This window comes from Pseudophryne corroboree, chromosome 4 (genome assembly GCF_028390025.1).
Source record: "Pseudophryne corroboree isolate aPseCor3 chromosome 4, aPseCor3.hap2, whole genome shotgun sequence".
Classification (NCBI taxonomy): Eukaryota; Metazoa; Chordata; class Amphibia; order Anura; family Myobatrachidae; genus Pseudophryne; species Pseudophryne corroboree.
In genome coordinates this window covers 234,030,993-234,041,717 of record NC_086447.1, presented here as the reverse complement: position 1 = coordinate 234,041,717, position 10,725 = coordinate 234,030,993, and the positions used below count along the sequence as shown (strand labels likewise).

The window sequence follows — 10,725 nt, the reverse complement described above, 5'->3', positions numbered from 1 at the left end:
TCCCTTGTATTAGTTAAAGTCTCTTGCTAAACCACTTTACGTCAGTACATATGCTTAGTTCCTTATAGGAATAACTCTCCGCAGCTATTATATTATAATACTCTGTGTAGCCTGGCCCCAGTATCTACCGATGGGGCTGTCCCAGACTATTAGTTAGTCTTTGAATAATATAAATGGGAGGCAAATTATTTCTTCTCTCCCTCTCTAATGGCTTTGCTGTATAATTTCTCATTTACTATAGCCAAGTGTCATTTCTGCCTATGGTGCAAGGTGCAGTATATAAATTTGGTCACTTACACCTCCTTATAGCAGCTGCTGTAGATGAGTACTCCCCCGACTCCTCCCTGATGCTCTCTAATTGGCTTCTGGACTGCTCTGTATCTGGTGCAGGCGGCGCCTCTGACTGTGCCTCTCCGCTTCTAGGGCAGCGATCCTCCCTAGGCATCTGACTGGCTCCCTTCTGTTACCATGGAGCCGCGTCCTCTTCTGGCTACTGCTTCCGCTCCCTGATGCTATAGCGGCTCAAGCGGAGCCTCTCTGGCCGTCTCTCCATGCCACTTCAGCCCCTCTATGCTGCCTCCTCCTCCGCGCCGCACACCCGGACACCCGGAGCTTCTCTGGCCGCCTCACGCCATCTGCTAGTGGCGCTTCTACCTCCCCCTCCGCCCCCCTTCGGGATCGGGTAAGCCTGGTGCTGGTGCAGCTGTCGGTCTCCAATAGCGCCGCCGTATGTTCACAGCATACAGCTCTTTGTGGCAGCGCTCTGGAGGACCAAGTGCCCACACTGACCAGGGGAACAGCAGTCTGAATGTCCGCCACCGGGAGCACCTTTTATATTATTCTAGCTACCCGCGCGCGTACTCCCTCTCTGCACCCGGCACTAACTTACCGGCTCGCGGGTCCCTCTCTTCTGCACACGGCCCTCTCCCTCTGCACACGGCCCTAATTACCGGCACGAGAACCCCTCTAAGAACAACGGCAACAGCACCAACACCCCTAAACACACTCCCCCTCCATCTTTCACAAAAAAACACACATCCCTTTACTTGGAACAACACAACCCCCCTATCTATTATGTCCACAATTAAGTATATATATATATATATATATACATCCACAATTAGGGCAGCACTCCCATTAAATATACATCTGCTCAGGCGCCCTCCTAGAAGCCCGCATGGGCCCACAATATACTTCCCGGTCAGGCGGCACTCTGATATCAATCTCGTCTCAAGGCAGAAGATTACAACGTTTCGGAGAACTTTATTCACACTCCGTCATCAGGTAAGACAAACATACAAAAAACATACCTTAAATAGCATCCCCACCACGAGTGACGCTTGGCGCGCGGCTCCGGAGGGTGGGCGCCCGCTGATGACGTCCGTATTCCCCACAACCACAATAAGGCCTCCATGTGACCCGACATGTGATCCCAGAGGACGGACGCTCGTTGATGACGTCCGCTCTGGTCCTAGCAACACCTTGACGATCACTATAAACAAAGAAACGAAGAATACATAACATTTAAAAAAAGGGGACATATAGGAACCTGTGTCAAAGACACTCAGCAAAACACTCCCTTACATACAGTTTGGCTGAAAATATTTAACAAGCAGCGAAATATCTTGTAAGCAGCACATGGTTAAACAGAGAATCACACTCTAATTTATGGGAGTACGTACAAACTCCACAAAAATGCAAAACACATTTTATATTCTATAAAAAAACAGTGTAATCCAGGAGTTTCATTTAAACCTCTAGGTGACAGTGTACCTAGCTCATGAATCCACCGTGCTTCCTTCTGTAAGAGGCGTAGAGATCTATCTCCACCTCTAAGCCTAGCTGGTTCATGATCTATGATGATATACTTAAGTGATGCCAAGCTGTGGCCAGCACTTAAAAAGTGCCGTGCCACAGGTTGGTCACTGTTACCAGAACTAAGTGCATTACGTATTGCCAGTTTATGATTGGCCATACGCTCACGAAGCGTGCGATCAGTTTTTCCTATGTAATTTTTGCCGCACGGACACACAATCATATATATTATAAATTTAGTGGTGCAAGTAACTCGGTGTTTGATCTCGTACTTCCTACCACTATGTGGATGTGAGAAAAATCTACCCACCATCAACGCACTACAAGTAACACAATTGAGGCACCTAAAACATCCTTTTTTAAGGGTCATGAAACTGCTCTGCATACTTTGATGTGATTGAAGACCTGTAATATCGGTTTTCATTACCCAGTCCCTGATGTTACGACCACGTGTATAACATGGCATAATAGTTGTGTTGCCCAAATTAAGATCTTGATCAGTGGCGACTATAGGCCATAACTTCTTTGCTGAATTAATCACAGCGCCGCTTGCAGTGCTGTAATGGTTAACCCAGGGCATCCTGCTGGACTCTTGTTTGACATTCCTAGAATGTAGCAAAGACTCCCTGCTGCATCCCAAGGCTCGTTGCTTAGCCTTCAATAATAAATCCATATCATACCCTCTGCCATTAAATTTACGAACCATTTCATCTATCTGAACTACGGCTTGCTCGTGATTACTGCAGATCCTGATAGCACGCAAGAATTGCGAATAAGGTAACCCAAATTTCAATGGTCTAGGATGAAAACTGAGTGCATGGAGCAATGTATTTCTATCTGTCAACTTGCTGTATAACTCAGTGGAAATATTTCCATGTTTAATCGTCACCTTAACGTCTAAATAATTAACTGTATCGGGACTGATATTGTACGTAAATTTAACCGGATGATCAGATCCATTATGTACCTCCAATAATTGAATGAGGGCATCCTGTTCCCCTGACCAGATCATGAACAGGTCATCAATATATCTTACATAGAACTGGATGTGTTCATTAAAAAACCAGTTATTGAAGAATATATCCTGTTCAACCATAAACATATAAGCGTTTGCGTACGACGGGGCCACACTGGACCCCATCGCACACCCCGATGTTTGCAAATAGAATTTCCCATCAAAGAGGAAAAAATTACACTTCAAAACCATCTCTAGCAGCTCCAAGACAAATTCAACCTCAGGCCCTTTATACAACACATTACCCGTAATCAGTTTCTTAACAGCTAATAAGCCCTGTTCGTTCGGAATGACTGTATAAAGGCTAGAGATATCGATGCTACCAAGCAGGCTACCTGATTTAATCTCACCCAATGACTCTAGCTTATTAAGAAACATGGTGGTATCAAGTAAGTACCTGGGGTGATTGGTTATACAAGGCTGAAGTAGCGCATCAAGATATGTAGATACCTTCTGAAATAAACCACCTCGGGCAGAGATAATTGGTCTGCCGGGGGGATCTGTAACGCTCTTATGGATCTTAGGTAGTGAATAGAGGACCGGTGTCACTGGTGATTCAGTTATTAACGCCATCATCAATTCACTAGTAATCAGACACCATCATCCACAGCCCTTTGGAGCGTATCCTTTAATTGTTTACAGAAAATTTTAGTGGGATCTCCTTTAAGTAATCTATATACATTATGATCTCCCAACTGGCGCTCAAGTTCAGCCCTATATGTACCGATGTCCTGTATCACAATAGCCCCGCCTTTATCAGCGGGGCGTATTGTGATATCCGTGTATGATGAAAGATCACGTAACGCATCATACTCATCCTTAGTCATGTTATTATGCACAAATTTATTAGATACTGTTGTGTTAGACAACTCGGCACTATCCACAGAACTGTCCAGCATACGACTAAAAGTTTTAATAGCAGCGCTATTAGAAACTGGATCAAATCTGGATCTTTTCTGTAGCTTCACCAATTGAGCCGGTAATTCTTGCTGTCCTTGAGTTCTAGGGTTAACTTTAGAACCCCTGAAGTGTTCATGTAGTTTCAGCTTTCTATTTAGACTGTATTTTTCTATTTCCCATTGCATGGAATTAAACCGGACAGTGGGGACAAAGGAAAGTCCTTTCGACAAGACTTGGGTTTCAGTAGGGGTAAGGGGATGTGAGGAGAGATTGAACACTATCTCCTCCCCCGCTGTGGCAGACGTCCTCTCCTGCCACGGCCTCGTTCTTTTACATTGGCCGCCCCTCCTCGTCCATCTCCTCCTCTGCCGCCTCCTCGGCGGGTCTGTGCCCCTAAAGGGGATCTCGTTCCTCGGGTTTGTCCATCGCTTGGTCCCTCCACGTCACTGTGAGATGTATGTTCCTTCTTGGGATGAATCCGATTGCCACAGTTGTTTGTAATTGCGCTGTTTGAATGTGCGCATACGTTCGTTACGGGTGCTGCTGGCCCATTGATATACTCTATTCAAGTCGTAATCTGCATTGACCGTAGATAACTTTTGTTTTTTGAATTGTATCAGATCCCGTTTATAGGTAGATATCTGGTTATTAAGCTTCTCATACCAGTTCATTTTGGTATCCGCTATCAAAGTAGCTTTATGCTGTACTTCAAACGCCTTGATTTTATCACGGGATATATTCAATTCCCTGGCCGACTCTTCTATGACTAGAAGTAATAAATCAAAGCTGCATTTATTCAACACGGCTATCCATTTTTTACAGAATGCCGTGTTGTAACGGCCTATTGTGGGAGAGTTCTTAATTCTGAAGCCCCGAGGGATCTTCTTATCCTTATAGTAATCACTGAGCGTAATTCCATGGTATAGGAAATCCATCTCCTTCTGTCTCAGTCTCAGTAATTCCCTATACAGGAACTCGGTTGGCTGTGCATCAACATCATCTTTAAGCTGCTGTGTAAATAGTATGGAATCAGCCTCCGTGTCAGTAAAGGTAAGTATAGTACCTTGTGTCAGTAACGCCAGGTTCACAGTCCCAATACCAACATCATCCACTGTAGTATTCCCCTCAGCCATGCTGAATAGAACTGATGCGTGTCAGGAGATATCACACTTGTAATGAATGGGTGCTTAAGCCCAGATAACCCTATTTCTGCAAGTAGGGTAATCCACACACATCCACAATTAGGGCAGCACTCCCATTAAATATACATCTGCTCAGGTGCCCTCCTAGAAGCCCGCATGGGCCCACAATATACTTCCCGGTCAGGCGGCACTCTGATGGACAAGCGATGGACAAAGCGATGGACAAACCCGAGGAACGAGTTCCCCTTTAGGGGCACAGACCCGCCAAGGAGGCGGCAGAGGAGGAGATGGACGAGGAGGGGCGGCCAATGTAAAAGAACGAGGCCGTGGCAGGAGAGGACGTCTGCCACTGCGGGGGAGGAGATAGTGTTCAATCTCTCCTCACATCCCCTTACCCCTACTGAAACCCAAGTCTTGTCGAAAGGACTTTCCTTTGTCCCCACTGTCCGGTTTAATTCCATGCAATGGGAAATAGAAAAATACAGACTAAATAGAAAGCTGAAACTACATGAACACTTCAGGGGTTCTAAAGTTAACCCTAGAACTCAAGGACAGCAAGAATTACCGGCTCAATTGGTGAAGCTACAGAAAAGATCCAGATTTGATCCAGTTTCTAATAGCGCTGCTATTAAAACTTTTAGTCGTATGCTGGACAGTTCTGTGGATAGTGCCGAGTTGTCTAACACAACAGTATCTAATACATTTGTGCATAATAACATGACTAAGGATGAGTATGATGCGTTACGTGATCTTTCATCATACACGGATATCACAATACGCCCCGCTGATAAAGGCGGGGCTATTGTGATACAGGACATCGGTACATATAGGGCTGAACTTGAGCGCCAGTTGGGAGATCATAATGTATATAGATTACTTAAAGGAGATCCCACTAAAATTTTCTGTAAACAATTAAAGGATACGCTCCAAAGGGCTGTGGATGATGGTGTCTGATTACTAGTGAATTGATGATGGCGTTAATAACTGAATCACCAGTGACACCGGTCCTCTATTCACTACCTAAGATCCATAAGAGCGTTACAGATCCCCCCGGCAGACCAATTATCTCTGCCCGAGGTGGTTTATTTCAGAAGGTATCTACATATCTTGATGCGCTACTTCAGCCTTGTATAACCAATCACCCCTGGTACTTACTTGATACCACCATGTTTCTTAATAAGCTAGAGTCATTGGGTGAGATTAAATCAGGTAGCCTGCTTGGTAGCATCGATATCTCTAGCCTTTATACAGTGATTCCGAACGAACAGGGCTTATTAGCTGTTAAGAAACTGATTACGGGTAATGTGTTGTATAAAGGGCCTGAGGTTGAATTTGTCTTGGAGCTGCTAGAGATGGTTTTGAAGTGTAATTTTTTCCTCTTTGATGGGAAATTCTATTTGCAAACATCGGGGTGTGCGATGGGGTCCAGTGTGGCCCCATCGTACGCAAACGCTTATATGTTTATGGTTGAACTGGATATATTCTTCAATAACTGTTTTTTTAATGAACACATCCAGTTCTATGTAAGATATATTGATGACCTGTTCATGATCTGGTCAGGGGAACAGGATGCCCTCATTCAATTATTGGAGGTACATAATGGATCTGATCATCCGGTTAAATTTACGTACAATATCAGTCCCGATACAGTTAATTATTTAGACGTTAAGGTGACGATTAAACATGGAAATATTTCCACTGAGTTATACAGCAAGTTGACAGATAGAAATACATTGCTCCATGAACTCAGTTTTCATCCTAGACCATTGAAATTTGGGTTACCTTATTCGCAATTCTTGCGTGCTATCAGGATCTGCAGTAATCACGAGCAAGCCGTAGTTCAGATAGATGAAATGGTTCGTAAATTTAATGGCAGAGGGTATGATATGGATTTATTATTGAAGGCTAAGCAACGAGCCTTGGGATGCAGCAGGGAGTCTTTGCTACATTCTAGGAATGTCAAACAAGAGTCCAGCAGGATGCCCTGGGTTAACCATTACAGCACTGCAAGCGGCGCTGTGATTAATTCAGCAAAGAAGTTATGGCCTATAGTCGCCACTGATCAAGATCTTAATTTGGGCAACACAACTATTATGCCATGTTATACACGTGGTCGTAACATCAGGGACTGGGTAATGAAAACCGATATTACAGGTCTTCAATCACATCAAAGTATGCAGAGCAGTTTCATGACCCTTAAAAAAGGATGTTTTAGGTGCCTCAATTGTGTTACTTGTAGTGCGTTGATGGTGGGTAGATTTTTCTCACATCCACATAGTGGTAGGAAGTACGAGATCAAACACCGAGTTACTTGCACCACTAAATTTATAATATATATGATTGTGTGTCCGTGCGGCAAAAATTACATAGGAAAAACTGATCGCACGCTTCGTGAGCGTATGGCCAATCATAAACTGGCAATACGTAATGCACTTAGTTCTGGTAACAGTGACCAACCTGTGGCACGGCACTTTTTAAGTGCTGGCCACAGCTTGGCATCACTTAAGTATATCATCATAGATCATGAACCAGCTAGGCTTAGAGGTGGAGATAGATCTCTACGCCTCTTACAGAAGGAAGCACGGTGGATTCATGAGCTAGGTACACTGTCACCTAGAGGTTTAAATGAAACTCCTGGATTACACTGTTTTTTTATAGAATATAAAATGTGTTTTGAATTTTTGTGGAGTTTGTACGTACTCCCATAAATTAGAGTGTGATTCTCTGTTTAACCATGTGCTGCTTACAAGATATTTCGCTGCTTGTTAAATATTTTCAGCCAAACTGTATGTAAGGGAGTGTTTTGCTGAGTGTCTTTGACACAGGTTCCTATATGTCCCCTTTTTTTAAATGTTATGTATTCTTCGTTTCTTTGTTTATAGTGATCGTCAAGGTGTTGCTAGGACCGGAGCGGACGTCATCAACGAGCGTCCGTCCTCTGGGATCACATGTCGGGTCACATGGAGGCCTTATTGTGGTTGTGGGGAATACGGACGTCATCAGCGGGCGCCCGCCCTCCGGAGCCGCGCGCCGAGCGTCACTCGTGGTGGGGATGCTATTTAAGGTATGTTTTTTGTATGTTTGTCTTACCTGATGACGGAGTGTGAATAAAGTTCTCCGAAACGTTGTAATCTTCTGCCTTGAGACGAGATTGATATCAGAGTGCCGCCTGACCGGGAAGTATATATATATATATATATATATGTATAGAACGGTGGATAAGGTGTTTCGAAGCGACCAATGATGTCACATAAAATTTGGGAGACCGTAAATATAAAAAAAATTTTTGACAATTTATTACTAAGTACACCAAAAGACAGTAACACTACTAAAATCACAAATAAAAGATGTTTAAAATCTTTAGAGCAGGCTAAAAAATGCAGAGAATTTATCCCTAAAATGTTAAAAAATGGGCGACATAAACTGCATAAAATGATGGTAAAGACAAGATAAAAAAGAACCATAAACTGCTTAACTTGAGAGGATGGGTTAAGTCTGGTAACACCCAACGTGTTTCGTCCTATCTGGACTTCATCAAGGGGTGATCTGTGAGTGGGACAGCTCAGATATATATATACCTATACTAATGAGGAAGTGATTGTTACATCACTTCCTGTCAGTTAGTGATTCAGAAATGAAGGATACATTTCACATCGTAAAAATAAGTTGCCAATGCTTCCTCTACATTGGTAACACAGTACTGGGAAAAAACGCTGTGTTAAAAACAGAAATTCAGTGTTTGTAAATTGTTTTTGAAGGTTTTGTAGTCTTTTTCGGGGACTTCCGGTCCGGGCTGAGGGTGACGTCACGTCCGCCCCTCTTCCGGCGTCCGATGTCTCCCTCTGCGCATGCGCCGGCCCCGAATGCCGGTAATCGGGTCTCTGAGCGCTTCTGCGCATGCGCCCGTCCAGTGCAGCCTGATCAGGTGACGCTTGATGTCCCTGCTCCGGATTTCAACAAACGGCTGTCATTTTCTTGCGCTATTGCGCATGCGCCCGTCTAGTGCAGCCTGATCGGGTGACGTTTGATGTCCCTGCTCCGGATTTCAACAAACGGCGGCCATTTTCTTGTAGCATGACCTGCTATCAGACATTTCTATTGTGAAAGGTCCAATCCCAGCGGCCATTTTTGATGTGGAAATTTCAGATGATTCACAATAGTGCTCATAAGCCAGGGATGTGTTTAAAAAGGAAAAAAGGAAAAAGAGAGTAGTTTTAGTACTTCAATTACATTGGTACAGTTATTAATTTTGCTTAGTCCATATTTATAAACGTTAAATATGGGTATACTTAATTATGTGCATATAACCAGATTACGCTAATGAGCTGAAAAAATGGGGGGAGTGGCCACAATATGTAATGATGATCATTATCCACATTATACAGTTATATCGGGAGCGTAATATCCCCATTAGATGCATAAGTATGTTTATTACACATCAGTATATATGCGCATATACGCATGTGATCACATGTACATTTCAGTGCGTAGTTTGATCCTTGTCATGTTCAAACAACAGATATATACAGGTTCCCCTGTGTGTTTGGCTCATTCAATGTACCACGGAGGCTGCACCAGAGCTCCCCAAAAGGAATGATTGATTTCAGAAAAGAGGTTTGAAAAATAGAGGTATAGACAGCCTCATATTCCTCTTTCAGAAATACAGCACCCAGTCTTCCATGATGGTCTCCCATCTATGTACTGGCTGGGCCCAACACTGCTTGGCTTCCAAGATCAGGCGGAGTTGGGCATCTCCAGTGTGGTATGGCTGTAATGATGATATGAACAGAGGTGAAAGGAAAATACATGGAAAGGGAAAGGAGAAGTTGAAGCCGTCTGGATGCAGAGTGTTCAGTTCGAAAATCCAGTACATCTCCCTTCTAGATAGAAGGTTGGAAAGATCTCCACCTCTCTCTCCAAGCGCAACCAACTCGATGCCTTTGAACGTTGGTTCCTCGGGTTCAGACTTGTGGCATAAATGGAAATGTTTTGACACCGCATGTGTCAGGACCTTGTTTTTGATGTTCCTCACGTGTTCCTGAATACGGAGCTTCAAGGGTCTCTTGGTTCTTCCAATATATTTCATTCTGCATGAACACTCCAGCATGTAGATAATATAATATATATATAATATATAATATACTTTCCAACCTTCTATCTAGAAGGGAGATGTACTGGATTTTCGAACTGAACACTCTGCATCCAGACGGCTTCAACGGCTTCAACGAGGGCTATGAAATAGCCCCGTTTCTATGACGTAAGCTAGTTTTTGCATCTCCTCTTTATCACCAGAGCAACCTTCCTTATTTCTCCTTTCCCTTTCCATGTATTTTCCTTTCACCTCTGTTCATATCATCATTACAGCCATACCACACTGGAGATGCCCAACTCCGCCTGATCTTGGAAGCCAAGCAGTGTTGGGCCCAGCCAGTACATAGATGGGAGACCATCATGGAAGACTGGGTGCTGTATTTCTGAAAGAGGAATATGAGGCTGTCTATACCTCTATTTTTCAAACCTCTTTTCTGAAATCAATCATTCCTTTTGGGGAGCTCTGGTGCAGCCTCCGTGGTACATTGAATGAGCCAAACACACAGGGGAACCTGTAGATATCTGTTGTTTGAACATGACAAGGATCAAACTACGCACTGAAATGTACATGTGATCACATGCGTATATGCGCATATATACTGATGTGTAATAAACATACTTATGCATCTAATGGGGATATTACGCTCCCGATATAACTGTATAATGCGGATAATGATCATCATTACATATTGTGGCCACTCCCCCCATTTTTTTTGCTCATTAGCGTAATCTGGTTATATGCACATAATTAAGTATACCCAT

The 10,725-nt window shown here is 43.6% G+C and overlaps 2 pseudogenes; one reads left to right on the top strand and one right to left on the bottom strand.

Annotated features, from left to right (window-relative positions):
- Positions 1-9,529: 9,529 nt before the first annotated feature.
- On the bottom strand, positions 9,530-9,648 carry LOC134912756 (5S ribosomal RNA; annotated as a pseudogene).
- A 580-nt stretch (positions 9,649-10,228) lies between these two features.
- On the top strand, positions 10,229-10,347 carry LOC134912755 (5S ribosomal RNA; annotated as a pseudogene).
- Positions 10,348-10,725: the final 378 nt, after the last annotated feature.